Raw genomic sequence first — 27,127 nt, forward strand, 5'->3', positions numbered from 1 at the left:
AGTGAGAGAGGAAACCTTGCAAAGGGCTTCTTTCCTGTGGATGGTCAGCGTCAGTATTTCCTGTACACTGAGAGTCGGTAAGGTCAACAGCCATATCTCACCTGAAAACAAAATTGAGTAAGACAGCAAGGCAGCCTGGCTACCGTTGGGTATGATATGTTGTGTGGAAGGGCTTCTTTCCATAGTGACTTTTAAACTCCTGAGGTCCTCATTATTATGACACTGTTGTGTTACAGAAACAAGTTTATCTTTGGAGGTTTTACAAATTAGGAATTTTTTTCTTCCAATTTTCAAATACCTTGTATTCAAATCAGGGTACAAATGAGAATTCCCATAAAAAAATTCAATATAGTTCAGGTACATTTCCCCATTGATTTTTGTAATGACCTTGATAATGCTAACATTACAGTATAAAACAAAAGTATTGTTTATCTAACTTCACACATTTAATGAGTAACAAGATTTTGACACAGTTACTATGAAGAAAAATATAAACTTCTTTACAATATTGGAATTATTCTAATACACATTGGCTCAAAAATAGATGTTGATTACTTCCTGTGGATACACAGCTTCTGAATAGCTAGTATAGTGAATCAAAACGAATGGGTGATAATGGCCTCAGCCCTCAGAGCCCTTCCTCTGCCCCGACATGGCTTGAATCTTCACAGACCATTTCTGACTCCTGGAAACCCCTTGTATATGTCTTTATTTTATTCTAAGCTAAGTGGAATTAGTTTATATTTGATGTCTTATTTACAATCCTAATAACTATCATAATATTTTTAGTCTATGTTTCTGAAAAAGTATAAATTCTCCAAAGAACTGTTTGGCTCCTATAGTGATCATAAACTGAATAGAATATAAAGGGTCTCAGAAAGTGCTAATAGAAATTGAGCATTATAAACTGTCAACAAAAATACTTCTAACAAAGTACTATGTAGACATCAACAAAAAACAAGAGATATCAACCCAAATTACCCCCATAGACCTGTAAATACTTAATTCTCAAGACCCCATGGTAAGAAAAAAAACCAAAAAAAAGAGTAGAGACAGGGGTGAAAAAGTGAAGCTACAACCCTGTAAAGAAAAAAAATTATTTGGTGACACTTGTTAAAGCACAGTAAGGCAGACTTTATTCAGGACCACTGCAATAGATACATGGACCACTGCACTGGGACTTTGCAGTGGGGAAGAGAGACCGGGCTCCACTCTGCATCTAGCATTGGCAAGTGGGAATTCATAGCCAAGAAGTCGGGCTAGGGTCAGGAGATAGAAAATTACTGAGAGGAAACATCAGTGGTAGGGGGGATTTTGGCTGAACTGACCTAACAGGATTCTTGCCGGAGGCAGGCCAGAATGGTCAGACATCCCCTCCCCTGGGGAATGATGGAGGATAAGGAACCTGATCAGATATTGAGGGTGATCAGATATCATGGGTGGCGTGTTCTTGCTAAACTGACTCAGCAAGGTTCTTTTTTAAAACTGGATTTTACAAGGAGCTCCACAGATGGGCCTAGGAGAAGGATCAGGAGGCTGACTAAAGTTTAGCCAAGCAGAGAATCTTTGTCAGCTCTGACAGGGAAATGGGAAGGAACAGCCCAAGACAGAATGTTAGCATGTGTAAGTGTTGCTGTTTATTATAGTTATTATATATTGACCGTCTGCTGTAGTGTATCAGACACACACACACACACACACACACACACAACCACCCTCTGATCTTAATTTTAACCATAAAAGGTGGATATTATCCTCAATTTATTATTGAGAAAACTGAGACTCAGAGTTTAAGTAGCCTGAGTGACACTCTTAATGACACTATTGATTTCAAGGTCCATTTTCATTCCATTATACTAGTGTTTTTCAAAGAGTAGTTACCCATATCATTGACGTCTCACAATGCGATTTCAGATGCTACATGGGCAGACTTCTTAAAAATTTTTAATGATTAGATTATAAAGTTATTGGAAGAGTGTGGTTAGCATATCAAACACATGATTTTATGATTATTGCTGTAATTCAGTGATGTCAAGTTTAAAGTAAAAGAAAATTAACGTGGAGAGTTAGTATGAAGTCACGAACAGGATAGGTGTGTATGTAGATGGCAAGTACACTGCATATCCTGAGAGTTGTCCCTGAATGGCTGGGGTTTGGTGAATGCTGCACTGAGCATTTGTGTCGCCAGTCAGTGGACAACCTGAAACACTGCTCATACTGAAAGTTTGATTAGATGAGTCTGAGAAGCAAGACTGAGCTTCTCACTAAGTTACAGTGTCCTACCAAATTTGATGCCTTGATTTTATTGAAAATAAGAAGTTTTGTATCTTCACCAGGAATTTCTTTAGAATTAAACTAATAAAAAAGGAAAATGTTTTTCAAGATTCATTTACTTAACAAAGTTTGAAGGAATGAAATATCTATTGCGTACTTACCAAGTGTGAGTTACTATGTATCTAGGTGCTCTCATACATATTGTGTCATTTAATTCCTAAGAATTTCTGTAGGATTGTCATTCCTTAATTTTACAAAAGGAGCTGACATTCACAGAATTTGAACTTGACCAAAGTCACATAGCTAATTCATATCAGTTAGTCCTCATACTGTTCTCTTTGAGATCAAGCTTACATTCTTTTGCCTAACTCAAAAGCAACTAGTAAGGGGGAAAAAAATTAGGTTCCTATAAATGTAGAGAAGACCACCACATGGAATCTTCATGCATGATCTCCACAAGTGTATGACAACACGGTAGCGGGGCAAAGGCAAGCTAGTGGCAATAAATCAATTGCCACTGTCACTTTACTCTTTAATGTTCTTGAGAATACATGAGATTTATCACTGAGGAATTGTAGAATAATGGTAGTAAATGAAAACAAAGTCCACCAGGGAGATGTACTACATCATTTGGAGTTAGCGCTGCCATCTGCTTAATAGCATTGAGAAGACTACAGCAGTACTTATGATCAACCATTCATAGCAATGACAGATGCTGCAGAGAGTGAACATACCAGGGAAGCGGGTTCATTACTAAAATGTAGATTATGTGACAGGGTTTCTAAAAAGCGCTTGTGTTGATGACCAAACCTCCAGTTTTAAATCTTCACTATAGAATTTTAAGTCTGTAAGATAAAGACCTACTCTAAAGTCTTCCCATGTTTCATTCCTCGTGTTTCATACATTCTTAAAATGTATTTATTTATTTTTTAAAGAATTTTTTCTACAAATCTTGCATATATAATCTCTTTTTGATGGAAGAGAATAATAACTTTTGTATAATTTCTGACTTTTAAAATGAGGTAGCATTATTGTTAGTAAAAAAAAAAAGACAGTGACTATAAATCCACAAAAGCTTGGACTTGAATGTCAGCTGTACTACTTTCTTAGCTCTACGATGTTGACTAGGTTGCTTCTTTGACTCTTTTCTCTTCTGTAAAATGATGACTGTTTGACTTACAACATTGTAATTAAGTGAGATAGCAGATGTAATATACATAATAGTTCAATAAATTTGCTGTAGTAGCCTGTAGTAGGTGTTTACCATTGTAAGCATTTTATAGCCTTTTTAGCTACTTTTATTTTATTTTATTTTATTTTATTTTATTTTATTTTATTTTTCAGAGACAGAGTCTTACTCTGTCTCAGGCTGGAATACAGTGGCACCATCTTTGCTTACTGCAACCTCCATCTCCTAGGTTCATGCGATTCTCCTGCCTCAGCCTCCCAGGTAGCTGGGACTACAGGAGTGCTCCACCACACCCAGCTAATTTTTGTGTTTATAGTAGAGACAGGGTTTTGTCATGTTGGCCAGGCTGGTCTCAAACTCCTGACCTCAGGTGATCTGCCTGCCTCAGCCTCCCAAAGTTCTGGGATTACAGGAGTGAGCCACCACACCCAGCAGCTACTATTATTATACCATTTTATGGATGAGGAAATTGTGGCACAGAGACAGTGGAACTTCCCTGAACTCATGGAGAGTGAGTGCTAGAGCTGGCATGTGAACCCAGGCAGTCTAAGCACTCTGCTATACTACCTCTCTATGTAACTGTTGTTATTATGAGTTTAAGTATTATATCCAGAAACTATTATAGTCTTTTCTGAGAATGTCTCCAGTCAATAAAATCCCAACAAATAATCTGAATAAAATTATGCATGCCATTTTGATACCTTATTTGTGCAATAAAAAGTTGTTAAAGGCTCATTTAATTTAGATTGTTTAGAGTCCTAAAATGTGTCAGAAGCACAGACTTGAGGACAGAGCTCTAAGTTACTTGTTGCAGGTTGACTTGTAATGGAGAATGTCGGTGCCTGAATTCCCCAGAATCGATTGATACCTCATCGTTAGACGCACAACTTTAGAAACTGAAATAATATTCAGACATGGTGTGGATCATATTTTTCCCTTGTATTTGTCATCATGAAGGGATATGTTCCTTTTGGAAGGTAATTTATGAGTGTGCATTGAGAGCCTTAAAAATATCTGTGACTTATGAACCAATATTTTTACAATAAGTGCCTGAACTTACAGTGTAACAGTGAGTGTCTGACAGTGCGAATATATTTAAGAGCTCTTTAATTGAAAAGAGTAAGCAATTTCTGGAAGAGTTCTGGGAAAGAGGGGTTAGGTGATAAATTCAGTTTCTCAACCTGTTGGATAGATAGTGATATAATTAATTTAAGTGGCAATGAGATTTAGGAAAAAGCTAATAGGTTCATTTGGGATGTGTTGAATTTAGGTTGTCCACAGAATTGTAACAATTACATTAAATAATTGATATAAAAATGGTTTACATACTAATAAGTCATTGTATCAATGGTAACTATATTTCTCTCCCAGTTTTTCTTAGTAGTTACAAAATGTATTATGGTTAGATTTTTACCCCAATTTTAGTAAGTAACTGAGTTGTAGTTTTATTTTTTGTATTCTCTTTCATTGATGTCTTTAAGTATGTGTACTCAGCGTTTTGACATGGTTAATCTCCCAGAAATTAGAGTAAGATAGTCAATTCCAAAGTATATTAAACAAGATAGAGTGAAAATACTATATGATTAGGAGTCAGGCCGACCTGACCTTTCCACTTCACTGTGTATGTGATCTTTCACTAACCCTCAATTTTCCCACCTACAAAACATAGTGAGAGAATATACTTGAACAGTTTAGTATGGAGCCTGGCACGTGGCACTTGGAATTTGTGATTGTGTTTTATGTATCTGTCACTGCTGGGCATTTTGCTGGTGCTCTGTAAGTAGTACTGACTGTGGAGGGATGATCATGGGCACCTTCATTATCACCTGGTGATAGATAGCTTCCAGCTCACCTCGTATCTGCTCATTTTCTGTGCAGAGTATCACAAACATAACTTGGAGCACACTGCAAGTGTAAAGGCATAAATGCTTTGCTTTTTTGTTTGTTGTTTCTTACTCTGGTGCTTTTTTGTTCAGTGTTCTGTAAAGGACCAAAAAGTAGACATATACATTAGAAAGTAGGAAAATAATCATTAAAACTTCCATGTATTTCCTTCATCTACCATTTATAAGGATTGCTGTACCACATGAAAATGAATTTATGTTGTTTGTAAGTTTATAAAATAGAAGTATTTCATCCAATTGCAACCTTTTTGAAATAGTTTATCAAAAGTATTGGATATAGTCTTAAACATTGCTAAATTTTAGAGACATTGGAAATAAAAAATACATGTAGGTATATAGCCCAATAAGACATCTTACATAGAGGAAAAAAAAAAACCTATCCATATTGTCTTAGCCAAAGTAATATAATTAAAACAGTGTCTCAATTAAGGCTGCATAAAGATGTAGTAAATTAAAGTGTGACCATGGGCAAGTTATTTAACCTGTGCTCTAGAGTAGAATGGGGATGACAATAATAGTACTGACCTCATGGGGTTGTTGTAAAGTTAAGCGAAATGGAAAGCATGTCATATATGGAAAGCATGTCACACATCGTAAATGCTATCAATAGCTATCATTAAAGTTCTACAATTCTTTATCTAAAACTGTCAAAGCTAAATATGTCTTACATTCCAATTTTTGGAATTTTGGAAAAACAATACAGGATACATACACATACCATATGTTAGTACAGCTCCAGTGGAGCCCTGCATGTGCTTCTCCAGGATAATGATTGCCCTTTGGATTCTTTGAAGTTTATGGTCAGGGAAACTGGTTACAAAGGGGTGTAAAGCATATGTGGCAATTTGAAAATGAAGGGGATTTCTTAAGGGAGGTGTGTGGCATTCAGCCTTGGCAGTTTCTAATCCCACCAAATATAGCAATATTGCTAGTGCTAGCAAGTTATTTTTAAACAGAGTAGATTAAATAATTGATACAAGACTGTTTCTTCTGTTAGAAGTCATCACTTTAGCAAGGTCTTTTTTTTTTTTAAATTGAGACAGGGTATCAATCTGTCGCCCAGGCTGGTTTATAGTGGCGTGATCTCTGCTCACTGCAACCTCCGCCTCCTAGGCTGAAGCAATTCTCCATCCTCAGCCTCCTGAGTAGCTGGGACCACCGGCACGAGATGGTGCCACTGTCACTTTACTCTTTAATGTTCATACTCAGCTAATTTTTGTATTTTTTTTAGTGATGGGGTTTTGCCATGTCGCCCAAGCTGGTCTTGAACTTTTGAGTTCAAAGCAATCTGTCCGCCTCAGCCTCCCAAAGTGCTGGGATTACAGGTGTGAGCCACCACACCTGGTAGCAAGGCCCTTCCTGACCTGGCCCCAATTCCTTCTCTGCCTCATCTAAGGTCACTCACTCATGTAATGTAACCTGATACTGAGTTTCACAGTTATGGCTCATTTATACTTGACTCAGTAACCTATTAAAATGTGAAGTCTAACTTGTGAAAGTACATTGTCATCAAAATCTTCATGGCTCCTTAGTTAATCTCAAATATACCTTTTGAAGATATTGTGGTTTTTAGAATTTTCTAAAATGGTGCAAACAGGACAATTTGCCTTTCTTTGTATTTTAGTCTTTGCCAGATTGCTTGCAACAGAGCTACCAGTTTCTTGGATGAGTAGTTATACCATCCAACAACCCTCAGTGACTCTCCTCACCTCACATCCCATTCTTCCATGTCCTATAAATACTAAGGCTTCTGTGTTTCCACAATGCTCTGTGCTTGCTCTGTCCTCCAGCAGAACCTGCTGGACTGTTGAGAATCCATCTCCTTTTCATAGAGTCCCGCAGCAGCAGGGACCCTTTTGTACTCTTGTTTGTATCACCAACACCTAATGCAGTAATGATCAGAAAGGTGATCTATGTGTATTCTTCAGTTGAATTGATAACGTGTAAGTCTGCATCTGTTTTAAACATTTCTTTATTAGAAACCCAGTAAGAAATCTGGTACCATTGTAAGTCTAATGTGAAAATTGATGTAGTCTTCAACTCTGGCTACATAGAAGAGTCACCTATGCAGCCTTAAAAAAAGAAAAAAAAAAAAAAAGAGTGCCGAGAAAATCACCTCTTATTTTTTATTCTGAGTCTTGGTGTAGCGCAGCTATCTATAAATTCTTTAAACTCTACCGATAATTCTGATAAGCAGCCAAAGGTTGAGAACTGCTCTTCTTGAGTAATAAGTACTAAATAAATTAGATAATATGTGTAAAACACTTTGCACAGTGCCTACCAGATAGTTGCCAAGGAAATACTTGTTTCCCTCAAAAATAAATTGTTGGCCTTTCTGTAATGTCTTCCATACATTCATTCCGCAAACAACTATTGAAACCTTCAATGGGTCAAATTGTTCAAAAGTACCTTTTTCCAAAGGGAAATTTGACGTTTTCTATTAGAATATAAGTGCCCAACATACTTAAAACTGTCACTATTCGAATGTAAGCTCTGTGAGGGCAGGAATCTTCATCCTGTTTTGTTCATCAACACTTCTTAAGCACCTGAGATAGTGAGTTGTTGTTTAGTGGGTAGATTCTAAACTGTTGTCAGTAATAGATGACCATTCTACCAGGCAAACCAGAAGGAGGTTTTTGTGCAGAAAAGCACAAAAAAAAAATGTGCAGAAGAGATTGACTTGGTGTGCATTGGTAGTGACCAGTTTTTCAGTGAAGCTGAAGCCTACGGTGCCTAGGAAGGAAGGTGCACTAAGTGTCTATAGAAAGATCCATAGAGAACATTTTGTGATGGACCTTCATACCAGGCTCAGGAGTTCCACAGATTTTTTTTGTTTCGGTTTTTATCAATGAAGGTGCTCCCCATGTCTGTAACCCCCACATTGGTCCAAGTGAATGTCACCTTGCTTGTGGAGCACCCGGAGCCTGGCTGTTGCTTGCCCCGCCTCCACTCCACTCCTGAGCTATCATGTCTCCCTACTGCAGCCCACGTGATATTTTCCGTATAATTACATGCTCTCATAATACCCAGCAGTTTTCCATCATAACTGCAATTTTATATTGAAGTGATTATTTAATCAATGTCTGTCTTCTTTTTTCAGTCTATTCACTGTCCCCTCCCCCAGTGCCTACCACAGTGCTAGAACATACGTAGTGCTCAATAAATATTTATTGAATAAATGTGGAGAGGTAGAATTTTACTTTACATCAGTAATGTTAAAACAAAGTAGGTATTCTTATCACAATTTCTTATCTGATTAAAATACAATACTGTAAGTATCATAGTTTAAATTCTTTTAATGCTGCATATTTGAAGAGTGAGGCTGTATAATTTGATATGCAGATTGATGTAAGTTAGTGTGCCACCAGATTCCCCAGAAACACTAAAAACCATTTGCTTCCCTAACATTGTGTCAAAGGAAGATGCTGACAATCCCATAAAAAATCAAAAGGGATAATTATTTCACATGTGTAAATATTGCAGATCACAATCAGTGTTTTCCTAAAGAGTAATAGATATGGCTTTGAAATCTAAATATCAAATGTGTTTATCAGAAATCTCCTCAAAAAGATACGTTGGTATACCAGATGGAAGGATTGGCTGTAAAAACAAATGCAAGATTAACAAATGATCCAGAGAAATACTGTAACCTGGCTCATAACATGTTGATGGACCATTTCTAATGGTATCGGAAGAGCCAAGTAATCCAATACCAAAAGGTTCCATGCCTTGACACCCAGTGTAGTTGGACTTGGGGAATCAAAAACAGAAATACAAAAAAATAGGCTTAAGGAACCCAACCTTGATCTTGGTCTTTCCCCAAAGTTGTATATTTTTTGAACTTCTAAGCACATATTTCATTTGCGGCAGCCTTCCCGGCCTTCCTGCCACTTGGTAACCAATCTCTGACCCCTTTTCTACTCTCCAGACCTTCCCCGGAACCTCAGTCTGTGCTAACAGTTCTCCTTATTACATGTCCCCAGTATTTCAACCTGGTTTTTCAATGTTAGGTTCCATGAAATTCTAATATGTAGTTTCAATACTTCATGCAAAGAATTGTCATTAAAATTACTCGTGATGTCTAGTGACAGTATCTGTAATTGATAGTATTTTGTAAGTCATCCTTTGCCAGAAAAAAATAAGCAATAAGGATCTGTTCCCTTGTGTGTCTTCATAAGAAATCTTAGTTTTCTTGTTAGCGTTTCTGAGAAATTAATTGATATTTGAAATTAACAAGCTACAGTAAAAATACTGAAGCTTGAGTCAAAAGACATGTCTGAATTTGAATCCTGACTGTCATTTAATGTGTGACCTTGAGCGAGCCGCACAGTAAACCTTATGAAACCTTACGCTTAACTAATAAAGTGAGTAGGCAAATTAATGTTCACCTTCCTGAAAGTTAAATAAAATTATGAAGTTGCAGAATACTAAGCAAACAAAAGGAAACTGTTGTTGGTATTTTTTTAGGGTTGTGTCACCAAAGCTAAGTTCCTTACTTTTTTTTTTTTTCTCTCTTCAAATACAGAATTTTATTTAGAAACTGTTTAAAGTAGAAAAAAACCCTGTCAAGAAAGACCAGGTGGAAAATGGGTTCCCAATAAAATGGAATTTTAGGGCAACAAAAGTCTAAAAGGCCACAAAAGAGAAATAGCACCACTGTCATTTGAACAATGGCTAGTTACTCACATTTTTTGGCATTGTTAATCACTGAATCTGGGTTTTCCTCTGAATTCCGCACAGCATGCACTACACAACAATTTTATCATAAAATACTTGTTTTCTACACACATTTTAGGACAAGCTACCACCAGAAACAAATCAATGCAAATACGTCAGGGGCTGAACAATCTCAGTAGTGAGTGAGACACATTTTGCAGAGTCCTGCAAATGAGGGAGAGTTAAGGAATGAAATATTTTAAATATTAATTTTTAGACATGGTACTATATTTTCTGCAAAAGAAAATTAACATTTAGCCACACACTAATGCATTTTATCTCCAAAGAAACTAGTGTACTGGCAAAGTATTCAGATTACAGTGGACAGCAGATACCGAAAATACCCCAGCCTTGCAGATCCCAAGGTAACAATGGCTTTCACTGACCACTCCCTTTGCCAGAGGTCCAGAAAGAATTGCAGCATGGTCACCTGCCTGCTTTACTTCCAGCTCTAAGCAGCAAACTTCAAGGAGCCAAAGAGGAGTCCCCACTGGGCAAAGGGAGCAGAGAAGAGAAACATGGTAAATGTAAACCTAAAAGACAGTAAAATGGGATACAATCCCCATTCAAATCCCAGAGATGTGGGCAAGTCCCCAAAAGTAGTTGTTAGATTAAAAATCTGGGCACACCTCACTTCCCCAAAAACATAATACATAGAAGTTTTGGGGATAACTGGAAAAATAGAAATGCTTAATGAAAACCGAGCTCTTCAACTGGAACATCTCAAGGCTAAAACACATCCTCTGTTATATCCAGGCAATGATGCCGCCTGCTTTTTAGCACGGATGCAGTTGGCCAGTGACACCAAATGGCTTCATAGGGCAACTTTTTAGACCAAAGTCTAGGCCTATGAGGCTTCAAGCAGCCCTGTAAGACAGAAGTTTCCAAAGGTTCCAAGGTCTGGCCCTTCCTTCCCCAACACAATGTCAAACACAGTATCTCCTGTCATGTTACATTTTATATTTTGAAATATGGAAGCATATTTTAAATACTCTTAAGGCATTTATTTATTACAACATTCTCTGATTTCACATTAGCTTAAAATTCAATTCAGTCTTTACATTTCTCCACTGAGGTCGCCACATCAGCATATTATATAACACCTTCTCCAGCACTCAGTGTGACCCGCATCTGCATGGTGAGCCCCATGGTCAGCCTCTTTGTTTCCCAGGTGAACCAACTAGATGTTAATACTGCTCTGCTACAAGGTAAAAGCTCCTGACTCAAACTTATTGGAAAAGGAGTGAAACGTCTGCAAAATGCACTTTAACAAGAGGCACTTTTTGCTTATGAAAAGAAACCAGTGAGTCCTCTAAGGATAATAAAAGGGAATATTTTACAGTTAAGCACATGATTTGGAGTGAAGAATTCAGATGTTGCTCTGCTGGTCCAGGCTGTTAATACTCTTCTTGCTCCTCCTGTGGGCCTCCTTCATCAGATGTCACAAAGCCTTCATCTGTGGCATACAGAATGTCTACAATCCTCTGCAATACAGGGTCGTTTTCCCCCTCATTCTCCTGGCAAATCAATTCAATGTTCTATAGCTTTCCGAAGTAGAAATCCCTCTCTTTCTCCAAGTCTTCAACAGTAAGTTTCAATACATTGAGTGCTGCATCAACTCAGCTGCCTCGTTGTCCCCATTGCACACACCAGGGTTCTTTCACACCACGCCAGGGCAGCCTTAGGAGCCACAGCAGTTCTCTGTGTTGAGATGGGCCTCTGGGGAGCTGCACTGCTAGAACTGAGAGGTTTCTTGGGTTTATTCAGAGCTGGAGCAATGAGAGAGGGAGCCACTGCAGTTTCTTGACCTTGTCTGGCAGCCACAGGGTCAGTCTTTTCCATCATAATTTGCATCAAAAAACTTCTTGAACCACTGAACGAATTCAAAATTTTCCTGAAACGTTCCTTTTGCTAATTTGTCCACAGGAATTATTTTGTCCACACCCATCCTCTTAAAACCTACTTGTAGTATTTTGAAGTTCTGGATGCACCCATGTTCTAGCTTAGCTTAGAATTTCACTTTCTTCAAGGCGGTGGAGCCAGGGAACAGCATGTCCATAAACTGACACTAGGCAGCCCCTGAGCACAGCTGTTCGATCTTTGTCACGTTCAACTGCAGAGACTAATTGATCCAGGCCAGCATGTCATGTCGACTTAGGTTATCACTGGTCACTGACGTTGAGTATACGTTCACTGCCATCTTCAGCTCTTGGCGGAACCGTGTCCACTGCCTGCACCCAGCTCCGGTTCCAGTTCCTTACTTTTTAGGCAAGAATGAATGTTTGCTGAATAGATTGTATGACAACAAAAATAAGGACTCATTTAAAAAGGACTTCTGCTTTAATATCATTAACAGCTGTCCTTCATATATGTATATAACACATTATTTCATTTGAACTTTACAACAGTCCTATGAAAGATTTTTTTTTTAAACTTTTACAGATGAGAAATTGAATTAACTTTAAGCTGACAGAGAATAAATCCTAACGTCTAATTTCTGATATTTGTTTGGCTTCAAAGCCTGATTTTTAACGATTCTATGCCAGCTTCTAAAATGATTACAGTAAGATGGAGAAACCTGCTTAAAAATGAAAACCTGAGCCTGTAAAAGTAAATATGGCATTGCACAGACCTCACACATGGACATCAGCATGTCCTCTGTGAGCTGCACGCCCGGCCATTGGTGAGGCTTCCTGGCATGGTGGACTTGGGTGTGTTGGAGGAGTAAAGAGGCGCAGTGGGAACTGAGGCAGTTCTCATAAGGAAGACATTATTCTCCTTGTCTCCTTTTTCTTGGAATCTAATAAAAATTAATAATTTTTTTTCAATTATGTAGAACCATCTGCAACCTTTTAAGCAACTTTGTAGTAGGAAGGAGTAGCAGGACATTGCCGTTTTCTGTTAAAATAAGAAAATAAGGTTAGCTATCTCTATATCAGAAAAATACAGGGATACTCACACGCCTTATTTCCAAATGCATTGCTCTGTCTTTTAGGGACGGGTTAAACTCTGAATTAATCATAAATTCAATCAAATTAGATGTTTTAGTTTTCTCTCATGCAAGGATGTAATCAGCTCCAAGCTCACGTGACAGCTTTCTATAGTTACTAAGAATCCAGACTGCTTCTGCCCTTCTCTTCCGCACTCCTTCACCCTGGCTTCTATCCCAAGGCTCTTCTCATTCACAGTGGCTATTATACTTCCAGCTGCCAAGTTGAGGTTCAGGCAGGAAGAAGGGGGAAGAGTGGAAAGCCATGCCTCCTAGGTGAGTTGGCCTTCTGTTAGGAAATTTCCTGGAAGCTTCAGTCCATAAATTTTGCTTCTATCTCATTGGCTACTTCATCTGCAAAAGGATTGATACATTATCCCTAGCACCCAATCCCCAGCCTTATAAGGGATCTGTTGGTAAGAAAGAAGGTGAAGATGCATGTTAAACAGGCAGCAACAAATGCCTATTGGTTCTTACCTTTTAACAGACAAATTAGGGATTTTTCTTTTAGATTTTTTCCTTTTACTGAGATATAATGTACATACAGCAAAGAGCATAAATTTTTATTTATCTGAAAAAAAATACTTCAGTGAAAGTTAACATATGTATACACCCACATAACCATGAGGAGAACATTTCCAGCACCCCAGAAGTTTCTCTGGCTTTTTCTCTTAGATGTTGCTTATCAGTTATCTTACCTCTAGCCATCTCCTTTTGATTCTGAATTACATGGCTTTTTTTTAGAGTACCCAAACATATCTCTTATTATTCTGAGAATGTAGTGATTGACAGTTAAATTAGATGGTAGTGAAAAACAGGTGGTGTTGAAAAAATCTACACTTGGCATTCGGAGTAACTAGACTTCTATCCTGATTCCATGTATTCTAGCCATGTGACTTAGACAGTGTCTAAACTTTATGCCTCTGATTAGCTGCTTTCTTATTACTAAGCCAGAATGAATGCTGTTGTTCTGCTTAGAATGATTTTTTTCTTCATCTTTGTCTGGCTTTTCTGTTGTCAATTGAAGCATTTCTTTTTTCAGGAATCTTCTCATGTCCCCCAAAACTTGTTCAGGTATCCCACCTCTGAGTTCCTACAGAACTCTGGGTTTCTCGGTATCATCGTGTTCCATTCCCTGGTTGACACTTGTCTCACTTGTACACTAGACTCAACATGGTTTATCACAAAGACCAAATCTTGTTTACTGCTGCATTCCAAGGCCCAGCATATAGTGGGTGCTCTGTAAATATCTGCTGAACTGATGTCAAATGAAAAAGATGGTCTCTGAACCTCCTAATTTCATACTAAGATTATTTCACAAAACACAGTAGAAATGGTGAGAGCTTGTTTTCTTAAATGGCAGAAAAATGTTGTTTTTAAACCTAAATTTATGAAATCGACATAAGAGCTTTATTGCAACTTTATTTTAAAGATGAAAGATAAATTGCATAGAATACATGGCTTATAATAGGTATTTGATAAGTGATATATATTATTAGTGTGATATTAAATTTTATTTGCATGTCTTTGTGTCTCATGTGACTGTGAACTCATTGTCTCCACATGCCCATCATCTAGCATCAGATAGTAGTAGTTGCAATAGGGTCATCTCTAAATCAGTCTTGCCAGAAACTTCCAGGGCACATGCTTCCTTATTGCTTCCTCTGAGTAATCTGTCTTCCTGAGTTTTCTTACACAGAAGGTTGTACTCAAGCTTTGTGGAGAATAAAATAAGAGAAAAAGGATTCTGAGTGTCTCGTGAGAGATTAAGGTTAAACACAAAGCAAGAACTTTCTGGCAGACCTGTTCGAGGGTATTACTGTGACAGGTTATTCACGTTTCATCCCTAGAAGTCTTTGAAAGTGGAGAGATAATCATTTCTCTCAGATGATTAAGACAGTTTAGCCTGAAGGCCAGTAGATGGGCCACATGACCTCTGAAGATCGATTTCTTCCCTTTGATTCAGCCAAGTACCAGTAAGTTCCTGCACTTTGTAGTGGAGATAAAGTTTAGAAGTATTTCACAGTAGAAAAGGGAAGGGACCAGCTGTAAAAGACAAAAGTTTGTGTCTTCAATTCTCTGGCAAACCTGTGTTAGCATTTGAAATCCTTTTATTTGACAAAGTGATTGTTATATCTGAGGTTTTGCAAACTTAGTTACAATAGGGTTAAGGATAATAGTCACCATTTATTTTGTACTGACTAAATGGCAGGCCAGTGACTAGTGTTTTGTGTAGGTGAACTCATTTAATTATTACTCATTCATTATCAGCCTGGCTGTAAGACAGCTGCAGCAGACATTTATTGAGCAGAAAGTATAAGCCAGATTCCTTCATTCATCCATTCCTTCTATCAATGTCTTTATTGAGCACCTTTTATGTCTGAAACACTTCTAGAAACTGGAACTTAAAAGATTTAACTGCCTGCCCAAGCTTACCCTGCTTCGAAGTGGAAGAAGAGGATTCAAAACTCAGAGAGCCTTTAATCCAAACTCTGGGCTCTTAATCATTACTGCATGCTAGGTCTCCATAACAATAATGGACTTTGTTCATAAAATGCTTTCACATACAATCGTAGTTGATCCTATAGCAGCCAGTGAAATACCTAGAAGGTGAGATGGAGAGGCATTGGATTGAGGTGCAAAGAAATACTGAAGTTATTGATCGGGACATCTAGAATACTGTAGGACTGTTAGAACCCATGTTCTATGTCTGAGCTTGAATACTTCACCTGATAGGAGAGCAAATGCTCCAACCCCAGTAAATTCAGTAACTCCTGTCAGGCTTCTGACTGTTTCATGGCAGCAGACTCCACACATATAGTAACTTCTGGAAGATTATGGAAAAAGCCGAGACAATGGGCAGAAACACCTCCGGAGGGGAAACATTCTGCTGCTGGGCCCTGTTAGGAGATGGTTTATGGTGGGAGTGAAGAGATGAAAGACAAGCCACCAGCATTTACAGCGACATGATCTGGGGCAGAGAGGGAGTAAGGAATGTCTGGTACCAAGGCTAGAAAACCTCCTGGAAGAGAACCTGGAACAAGTAATTGCCTGTGGAGTCCCACCTGAGCCTGATGGAGCATCAATGCCTGTGCTTTCCTGAGGAAGGAGCCCTTGGGTCTGGAATTCCTGTGGTGGTCTGGGTTTCAGCAGACTGACTCCCTGGGGAGTATCTGGGTACTCTAATATTGCTAATTTTGATAACATAAAACCTTGGTCTCAGAGAAATTAAGAAGAGCATTGTTGTATTTACACAGACCTTTGTTCTAATCCTGGCTTCACCACTTAACCAGCTATGTGATTTTAAATAAGTTTCTTAATTTACCAAACCTACTTTTTTTTTTCTGTTTTGTGAAATGGGGTAATATCTACCCACAATGAGTTATAAAGTTTAATGTATGTATGTATGTATGTATATACAGATGTGTTGCTTAACAATTGGGATACATTCTGAGAAATGCATCCTTAGGTAATTTCATCATTGGGGGAACATCATAGAGTGACTTACTCAAACCTAGATGGGATAGCCTAATGCACACCTAGGCTAGATGATACAGCCTCATGCTTCTAGGCTACAGACCTGGACAGCATGTCATTGCACTGAATACTGTGGGCAGTGGTAACGGTGGTCAGTATCTGTGTATCTAAACCTATCTAAACATAGAAAAGATACAGTAAAAAGATGGTATAAAAAAAGATGGTACACCTGTATAAGGCACTTACCATGAATGGAGCTTGAAGGACTGGAAGTTACTGTGGGTGAGTCAGTGAGTGGGTGGTGAGTGACTATGAAGGCCTGGGACGTTACTATGCACTATTGTAGACTTCATAGACATTGTATGCATAGGCTACACTGCACATATTAAAAAGTGTTTTTCGGCCGGGCGCGGTGGCTCACACCTGTAATCCTAGCACTTTGGGAGGCCGAGGCAGGTGGATTGCCTGAGGTCAGGAGTTCGAGACCAGTCTGGCCAACATGGTGAAACCCCATCTCTACTAAAAATACAAAAAAGTTAGCCAGGTGTGATGACGTGCACCTGTAATCCCAACTACTCAGGAGGCTGAGGCAGGGGAATTGCTTGAACCGGGGAGGTGGAGGTTGTGGTTAGCTGAGATCACGACACTGCACTCCAGCCTGGGCAACAGAGCGAGACTCCGTCTCGAAAAAAAAAAAAAAAAAAAAAGGATTTTTCTTCAATAATAAATTAACAGCTTATTATAACTTTTTTACTTTATAAACTTTAGTTTTTTAACTTTTTGACTCTTTCATAATAACACTTAGCTTAAAACACAAACATATTGTACAACTATACAAAAATGTATCCTTATTTCATAAGCTTTTTCTGTTTTTAAAGTAATGTTTTGGTTTTTTTTTTTAACTTTTTAAACTTTTCTGTTAAAAACTAAGACAGACACACACTACATAGTGTCAGGATCATCTACATCCTTGTCTTCTACCTCCACATCTTGTGCCTCTGGAAGATCTTTAGGGACAGTAACATGCATGAAGCTGTCATCTCCTAGGATAAGAGTACCTTCTTCTGGTTACATGCTGAAGGACCTGCCTAAAGCTGTTTTACAGATCAAGTAAACACAGCTAAAACAGCTTCGGGCAGGTCCTTTAGGAGGTAACCAGATACGTTTTCCTTTTTAATAAGTAGAAGGAATATACTCTAAAGTAATGGTAAAAAGTATAATATGTTAAATACACAACCACTGGCATAGTCCTTTAATTTTATTTTCTAGTATGATGTACCATACATAATTGTATGTGCTAGACTTTTATATGACCGGCAGCACAATAGATTTATTTACACCAGTGTCACCAACACAAGTAATGCATTGCGCTATGATGCTACCACGGCTACAGCGATAGAAATATTTCAGCTCCATTATAAGTTGAAGGGACTGCCCTGGTATATACAGTCTGGCATTGAGTGAAACATCATTATGCAGTGCTTGACTGTTTATGTATACACATGTGCACACACTTCCTCTACAAAACCCAAAGCCAAAGTGTGCAAAAGTTGTCTCAACTCGCTGTCTTCACTTGATCTTCTTCTACTTTCTCTTGAACTTGATCTTTTGGTCCCCACCCTGCTACTGAAACAACTCTGTTCAGGTCCTCAGTGACCTCCTCTGAGCACCTTTGCCACACTTAATGAGGGAATCCGTCGTTCCTTCTGAAGAGCCTTAGGCCCTCACCATCTCAGAGCCTCTGGGCTCCTCTCTCTCTGGCTGGGTGTTCTCCATCTCTTGCTAGACCCTCCTCTTCTTGCCCTCTGCATTCTGGAGTCAAGGGGGCTCACTCCTTTGACCTCTTCTCCATTTGCTCTCTTCTCAGTGGTCTCACTGTCTCAGGTTTTAACGACCAAGAGCAATGATGATGACTCCCAGATTTATGTCTGCAGGTCAGACCTGTCTCCTGACCCCTAGATTCTCTTTCCAGCAACCTCCTCTCCAGAGGAGGGTCTCTCAAACCTAACGTGTCCCAAATCAAACTCTGGAACTCTCCCTGCCCTGAAAGCTGTTGCTGCTATCCTCTTCCCTTTCTCTATAAATGATAATTCTGTTTTTTTCTTGGAACCAAGAAAAATTTCCCATTTCACTCAACCGGGATTTTAAAAACACACACATAAGAAATGAAAGCCTCTCAGTGGCCTGCATGACCCTGCATGGTCCACCTGCCTTCTTACTGATTCTGTGGCCCTCTCCCTTGTCCTCTCTGCTCCAATTGCACTGCCTTCCTTTCTAGCCTTCAGCTGTACCAAGAATGTGTCCCCTGAAGGACTTGACATTTGATGGTCCCTCTGCCCACAGTACTGTGCCCCCAGATAATATCTGCATATCTCCTCCAATTCCTTCAAATCTCAGCTCAGATGATACCTTATTAGAGTTCTCTGACTAAACTATAAAGTAACAATCTTAGTTCAGTTCTTCCAATCTCTTAGCTGCTCTTCTTACTCTCAGTAGCACATCTGATCATGCGGCGTATTATTTACACATATATATAGTTTATTGTCTGTCTTTCCCATTAAAGACAGCTCCATGAAAGTAGTGAATTTGTGTTATTAAATATATTTTAAATAACTTGAATCCATGCATGAATGAATGCATGCATGATATGATTGTCTCATATTATTTGATTTTGTGCATGGCCACTGCTGAAGTTGGTAAGTGGCAGAGCCAGGACTCAGCGTGGTCTCACTAGAGCAGGAGCTCTCTCTCCTGCACAGTGTGGTGTTCATGCCCTCACCTCCCACTGGGTGATGCAGAGATACTTAACAACAAGGCTTCACTGCTGTGCACCCCAGTTTGCATGTAAATGCAAGGGTAAAGTGGATAACTTTCTTCTAGAGCAATGGCAAGACTTAATAAATCAGGTGAGTCTGCTTTCCTTGTAGAATTTATAGAAATATAAGCTCATGTTAATGCCACAATAAGGTTCAGATTTTAATAGTCTCTGTCTTATGAAATATAGGGACTGTTAAGTATTTAAATAAAACCAGTTTCATTTTTTTAATTACTAATTTATAAGAGGAAAGGATCTGTTTTCTCAGCTATCATTTTAAAATTCTGTTTTGTCCCTGGGAGATAAATTTTCAGTTATGACTTTTTTAAAGATTTTATTTTTGCCACAGTCCTAGATTCACAGCAACATTGAGAGGAAGGCACAGATTTCCCACAGGCACCCTGCCTCTACACATGCACAGCCTCCCCATTATCCACATCTGCCACCAGAGTGGTGTGTTTGTTACAATCAGTGAACCTACATTGACACATGATCATCACTCAAAGCCCTTAGTTGACATTAGAGTTCACTCTTGGTGTTGTAGATTCTCTGGGTTTGCACAAATGTATAATGTCATGTGTCCACCATGAGAGTATCACACAGAGTACTTTCACTGCCCTGAACATCCTCTGTGCTCTACCCAGTCATTCCTCCCTCCCCTCAACCCCTGTCAGTTGCTGACTCAGTTACATGTGTATACACTTGATATCAACCCATTTCTTAAAATAGGATTCTGTTGTAAACTGGGATTTTTGTTAACTCTTAATTAAATGGGGAGCAGGAATGATTCCTCAAATTATTTTAAGTCCTACTTCCCACTGTTTTTCCCAAATCACATTTTATAGCTTGAGAAACATGGTGAAATTATTTTTTAAGTTTGCCCTTGTTTTCCCTCCCCTGTCAGCACTGTGATGGATGTTCTCCTGAGCAGTGAAATGTCTAACAGTCAGGTTCACAATATCAACTCTGAAAGCTCTATCATTTAGAAAGCCAGACCTTCAATTTTTGTAAGCTGATGGGATTGCTGAATCTTTCTCTTAGAGGGGGATTCTCTGATTAAACTGTAAATTTGGTTTGGCATTTTCAATGGAAAATTATGTAAATATTCCAATTATTGTCAAATGAATGTGATTTTTAATTCCTAAAGAAAATTATTTATTTGAAACTTAAGTTTGTTTCTCTTTTCTTATATTCTTGGCACTAGTAGATAAAACATGCCAGTTAGGGAACTGAAGCTATTCCCATGTTAAAACTGTTTCTAAGGATTTGAGGGTAATCTCTATATTTGCATTGCTTATTTGACATGCTAGTTTCTCTGACTTTTTGCTGTCTGCCCCAGAAGACCAAGCTTTGTAGTCATGGTGTTATGTGAGATCTGAGACTAAGCAATTGTGACATCGGGCTCTGTCCCCTGGCTAACTAGTTAGTGAATACTTCCTCCCTCATCACTGCTGGACAAGGAGACAGTTTTCCAGATAAAAGAATAATTCTTCAGGCAAGCGTAATGCTCACTCTGCCGGCCTCCTAAAATTTACTGAAGCCATGTGTCCTAGGCCAGTGGTTCTGAAAGTTTTTGATCTCACAATCCCTGTATACTTCATACTCTTAAAAACTAGTGAAGTACATTGGTGTGGTGTGGGGAAAAAAATTACTGAGAGCCACAACATGCTTTAATGTATGTGGTTTATATATATTAATATTTATCATATTAGAAATTAAAACAGAAACATTTAAAAAATTTATCAATCATTAAATGTAACAGTCAACCCATTGCTTGTAATCTATTTTTATGAAAAATCTCTATTTTCTTAAAAAATGGTAAAAATTGTGGATTCTCATTTATGCTTTTGCATTCCTTCTGATGTGATATGTCGTTTTGATTGAAGTAGTTGGAACAACAGATGTGTCACTGGCAAGGGGAAAGCAGCCCTTTCAAATAATAGACGATATTCTTCTTTGATACGACATCAAAACTTGGCAGGTAGTAATGTTTGTTTGTTTGTTTGTTTGTTTGTTTGTTTTTGAGACGGAGTCTTGCTCATTGCCCAGCCTGGAGTGTAGTGGCGCGATCTTGGCTCACCGCAACCTCTGCCTCCCGGGTTCAAGCGATTCTCCTGCCTCAGCCTCCCGAGTAGCTGGGATTATAGGCATGCGCCACCATGCCCAGCTAATTTTGTATTTTTAGTAGAGAAGGGGGTTCACCACATTAGCCAGGCTGGTCTCCAGCTCCCAACCTCAGGTGATCCACCTGCCTCGGTCTCCCAAAGTGCTGGGATTACAGGCGTGAGCCACTGCACCCGGCCTGGCAGGTAGTAGTTTCTTAAAGATTAGTTGTAACGTAGACTCTAAAACCATACCAGTAACCTTTTCATACTCTGTTACATTAAAATACCTTGGTCTGCTGTATACTTGGGTTTTTTGGCATCATGCATGCATCATTTGAAAAATGTCACTTCGCTGAGTTATGCGTATCTTCAAAGTGCTGTTAACACATTTCATTATGCAATATCAAAAAAGTCATATTATCACCACTGATCTCAACAGAGATAAGTATTGACTTGGCCATCAGTTTACAGTAGCAAATATTGGTTTTCCAAAATTGCAGTTTTTACTGGAAAGCTCAGATTCTGTCATTGGTAATAAATACTTTCAGTTGTTTTACTTAAAGTGACAGGCTCACTTTATTCATTTTTGAGAAAATGTGAACCAGATACCCAAGTCTGAGTAAGCCTAGTTCATTGCTGTGAGTTATTTCACGTAACAATGATGTTTATGGAAAAGGCAGCTAGTTGGCCTCACAATGTAAGAAATGGCCCCAGGTGCTTTTCCTTGAGATCACCCTTGTACTTCAGTGTGCCCCAGAATTGCTTTCAAGAGCACTCTTCCCGTCATCATACAGAAGTTAAGAGTGTCTTTAATAGTTGAGATTTAATAAAATTAGTAAATGTTTACTTCATCAAGGACATTGTTAAGTGAAAATGCCTTAAAGAAAAGAAAAAGAATTCTCATGCAGCTTCGTGCCACTGCCTTGACTTTTGGTCAACCACCAACAATTTTACCCACCACATAAAAGGTCAGTATAGTGAGAAAGACACATAACATCTTAGTGTTATTCTGAAAACATTTTGACTTGATGAAACCCTGAAAGAGTTCGTGGGTCACACTTTAGAAACCACTACCCTAGGCTATTTTGAAAAGTAAGATGCAGTAACACTGTGGGAGAGATGGGCTCATGATGGATCCAGCAGCAAGAGAAGAATAAAGCAAGCTGTCTGAAACTTCTGACACGTCATGCAGCCTTCCCATCAACTGAATCGTCCTCACATTGTAAGGCCCTTGAGGGCAGAAATATCATCATTGCCTGCGGTCACATGGACAGCAGTCTGTGCATGCCAGGGACACCCACAAAGAGAGGCTGAGCTTCTGCCTTACTCATCAGAACTGGCCCCATGCAGCCTCGGAATTCTCAGGGGAAGAGGGACAGGCTAACCGTAACGTATTTACTCTGAACACATTTAACAAAACAAGACGAGAATGAAGTTAGTGCCATCTCTTTTTCCAGATTAGATGACAGTAGTCGTAGCAGTGGCATTGCCCTAGTAGGAGCACTAGTGAACAAGGACCAAGGAAAAGCCAAAATTCAGCAAAGTTGTGGTCAGGTGACTGGACTTTGGCTGTAACTCTTTTTCCACCCAACTTGCGTAACCTAATTCTGGAGCATATTATTCAATACCCTCCTGGGGAAATATTGTTAAATGTTATAAAAGAACTATTAGATAAGTAAGGCTCTTATTGAAAGCAGACTGGAAATTTTTTAGTCATTTACCTTAAAGGAATTTCAAATCTTCAGTTATGTATGATAATGTGAAAACAAGAGTAGTCCCAAAGTTTATTTTAAATATTACATTTCATTTATTTTGCTTTATTTATAAAAATTCCTAACGGTTATTGTAACAATTAAAGGCTCCTTCTAAATAGAAAGGAAATACGAAACTAGGTCAGTCTAGAGCAATTACCTGGATTATGCATGACTCTTTACATTTTTCCTATCACATAATAAGCAGTTAGTAGGTGTTAGCTGAAGTTTTAAATTTTATCATGATGACTACAGATAAGATTTTCCTTAAAGGAATGGGGCAGAATAATCAAGAAAAATTTTTGCATTAAATTTAAATAGTACAGAACTTAGTAATGTGACTTCCAAAGGAATTTACTACCCCTTCGCCCACCCCCCCAAACTGTCACAGACATGGCAACAAAACATTATTATTACAGGCGAGTTACTGAGACATGGACAAAGTTTTCAGTCCCAGTGTTTGTATGAGCCATTCGTGTATCTGTTGCAATGCTGCTACATGCTAGATGTCAGCACTGTCCAGAACAAATATGAATGAGGTGTCATTCCTGTCTTCTGTCTCAGTTTTCTTACCTGTAAAATTAAATAATATGTCTACCTCAAATAATATATTTTGAGAATTAAAAGATTATCTAAGTGCATTGTAAACCGAAAAGGACTTTTAAGAAACAGCAGATTGAATCAAGAAGATGGACTAAGAGCCTATATCTGGTCCACCCACCCCTCCTTTTTAAAATCCCATGAAGTGACAGAAACAAGTTTTGAAAGATTCCTGAGAAAGAGGAAGTAGATGAAACCAAACCTCTGAAAAAAAACAAAATCAGACAAAACCCCATTCAAGAGAAGGGTGCTACAATGGTAGAGTGGCTTAGGGAAGATTTAACCCCCACATCAATGGCTATAAAGGATAGAAAGAAGCTCAGGGTGTTCTCATAACTGATTGAAGAACTGTCTCTGAAACAGCAAGGCTGGTCTGCTCTGCCTCCAACTCAGTGGTTCTGAGTGCAGGTAATGGTGTTGGATCCCAGAGTAAAGCTGTAACAATGCGAGGCCAAACCTCGGGTAGTCCCACCCTCTGGAGGACCCAGGAGCCCCCAGAGACAAAGCATACGTTACTCGCACATCCCACCCAATAGTATATTGTGTCCTTCTCCATAGCCACCAGAAGAAGCCTGTTTTAAATAAGGGGTAGCTTTTATACACAAGCAAACTGAGAACCTCAAAAGCAAAAACTAACACATATCTAAAATTTATAAAGCATTTAAGAAACATCATACTCAACAAACTGGAAAACTAACACCTTGAATAAACAGCTCACAGAATAGAAAATGATTATAAAATAAGTGACTAAATCTTAGATGGATAGGAAGACATAGCGTTCATAAAGTCCAAACCAGTTATAGAGTTGGGAATTTAGAAGTTAGTAGATGGCTAGCTGGGCGCCGTGGCTCACGCCTGTAATCCCAGCACTTTGGGAGGCCCAGGCAGGCACATCACAAGGTCAGGAGATTGAGACCATCCTGGCCAACATGGTGAAACCCTGTCTCTACTAAAAATACAAAAATTAGCTGGGCATGGTGGTACGCGCCTGTAGTCCCAGCTACTCCCAGCTACTCGGACGGCTGAGGCAGGAGAATTGCTTGAACCTGGGAGGCGGAGGTTGCAGTGAGCCAAGAGCGCGCCACTGCACTCCAGCCTGGAAACAGAGCGAGAGAGTGAGACTCCATCTCAAAAAAAAAAAAAAAAAGAAGTAGCTAGTGAGGTAGGAAGGAAACCAGGAAGTATAACATCCTGGGAGCAAAGTGAAGAAAGTATATCAAGGAAGAGGTGTAGTAATCAGCTATATCAGGTAGTTACTGATTGGTCACATAACATGTGGATGAGCGTTGACCATTGAATTTAGCAACTTGAAGTTCAGTGGTTACCTTGATAAGGGATGAAAAGTTTAAGAGGAATAATGGTGATGATTGCGATGAAGTTGAAAGGCTAACTGGTATAATCCTAGAAACTAAAAGAGAGGAAATCATACAGAGTGGGATATATGAAGTTGAAGATTGAAGTTATTGCTAATGGCAAGATCCTAGAGTGTGACGTGGAGGGGTTGGCTAAAGGAGGCCAGGTCAGTGGACAAGAGGAGCCAGAAAGTTGAGAGGCCTGCATGTTTGAAGGATCATCTTCCCATATGCTGAAATCACCAGGACTCAGGACAGTGATGCTGTTGGGAGATTGAAAGCTGGGTGTTTGTTCAGAAGAGTGAAGCATGATGGTCTGGAAGAGGCAGAGGTGTCTGTACCTTAGGGGAGGGAGGAGTTAGCCGCAAAAAGAAAAATACTCTCCTTTCCTCTAGGCCCATTGTATTCAAGCCATTTTTGCATTGCTGTAAAGAAGTACCTGAGGCTGGGTAATTTGTAATGAAAAGAGGTTTAATTGGCTCACAGTTCTGCAGGCTGTACAGGGCCTCAGGGAGCTGTTACTCATGGCAGAAGGCCAAGTGAGAGTGGGAGCAGAGAAAGAACGGGGTGGTGCCACAGGCTTTTAAACAACCACATCTTGTGAAGTGAGCAAGAACTCACTTATCACCAAGGGGATGGTGCTAAACCATTCATGAGGGATCTGCCCCCATGATCCAGTCACCTCCCACCAAGCCCCACCTCCAACACGGGGGATTACATTTCCACATGAGATTTGTAGGGGGACAAACATCCAAACCACATCACCCAGTGATATCTCGGCTGTGGGAGTTAAAGAAAAAAGTGGAGAGGGTTGCTGGGGAAGAATTTTCATTAGAGGTAAATCAAGTTTTCATTGAGCAAGAAACTTTCAAAGAAGAGATTGAGACTATATAAGGGATTTTTGCTAGTGATGGAGCATGAATTCCAGAGGGTGCAGTGACAGAATTGCAGGGGAGGGTAGGAGATGAGGACAGATGGGGGTATGCAGAATTTTAGGTGTGCTAAAGACAAAGAGCAACGTAGTGATTTAGAGCTTCCTGAGCTGACATAAATACAAGCAAAAGGCCTAATGAGATAGTTCCAGTGAATTTAAAGTAGAAATTGGTGGAGAGGCTCAAAGAGGTTGCAGGAGTAGAGGAAAGACAAATGTCAGGAGTTTCTTCTTAACCCCACTCATAGAGGTGGGATGACCTGGGGAAGGGAGACTTCATTCCACCTGAGTCCTTGCTCAGGGTTTGTGGTCTTCCTGTTGACCTCTGTAGATGTAGGGTAGAAGGCCTAAGTAGACATGAACTTGGTCTCAGTGCTATGATTTGTTCCTTGACACCTATCAGGAGAGGGACAGAGGGACATGCTGTCTCCTGATGTTAGGGGCTATTTCTTGACTCAAGTTGATGGAATTGATGTAAACCTCTGGGAAATCCAGGAATGATGCTGAGCACGCCGGCTTCCTTTGACCCGTTGTAACGGGGTGGGTCATGGAGAGAGGGTAGAGACATGGTCCTGGTGCCAGGAAGGGAAGCCCCCCTCTTGATCTGTTGAGAGAGGGGCCTCCCTGATCCCTTTGATGGAGTTGAGAAGTATTTGGCCTAATGTGTTTTCTTGCCTGTTATCAATATGAAAAGTTGTGTCCATAAATGAAGAGATTTTTAGTGTATTTTCCCTTTGCCATATGTTGGGGTTTTAGTTTATCGCTGGGAAATAGGACATGTCTTTGGTTAATAGACATTTGAGGTACAAGAAATGAAATGCTGTGAAAGCAATTCAGATGGAACTGACAGGTATGAGAATGGGACCCAGCTGCTCCCAGCTCCTCGGCTTGATGACAGTCTTGCAATAAATAATCAGAAACTGGGTGAAATGATAGCAAATGTCAGTTTTAAGTTTTCACTTGTCAAAACTAAGATTGTCTCATCACCAAACCATTGCTGGACCTAATCCTGCTACCTTTTATC

General features: G+C 39.3%; 1 protein-coding gene and 1 pseudogene across 9 annotated transcripts in view; one reads left to right on the forward strand and one right to left on the reverse strand.

Moving 5' to 3' along the window:
- The window catches only part of KHDRBS3 (KH RNA binding domain containing, signal transduction associated 3), a 199,860-nt gene that overhangs the window by 157,058 nt on the left and 15,675 nt on the right, over positions 1 to 27,127 (forward strand). The gene's annotated exons all lie outside the window — the stretch shown is intronic.
- On the reverse strand, positions 11,196 to 12,309 carry LOC109027918 (microtubule-associated protein RP/EB family member 1-like; annotated as a pseudogene).

This window comes from Gorilla gorilla, chromosome 7, assembly GCF_029281585.2.
Source record: "Gorilla gorilla gorilla isolate KB3781 chromosome 7, NHGRI_mGorGor1-v2.1_pri, whole genome shotgun sequence".
Taxonomy (NCBI): domain Eukaryota; kingdom Metazoa; phylum Chordata; class Mammalia; order Primates; family Hominidae; genus Gorilla; species Gorilla gorilla.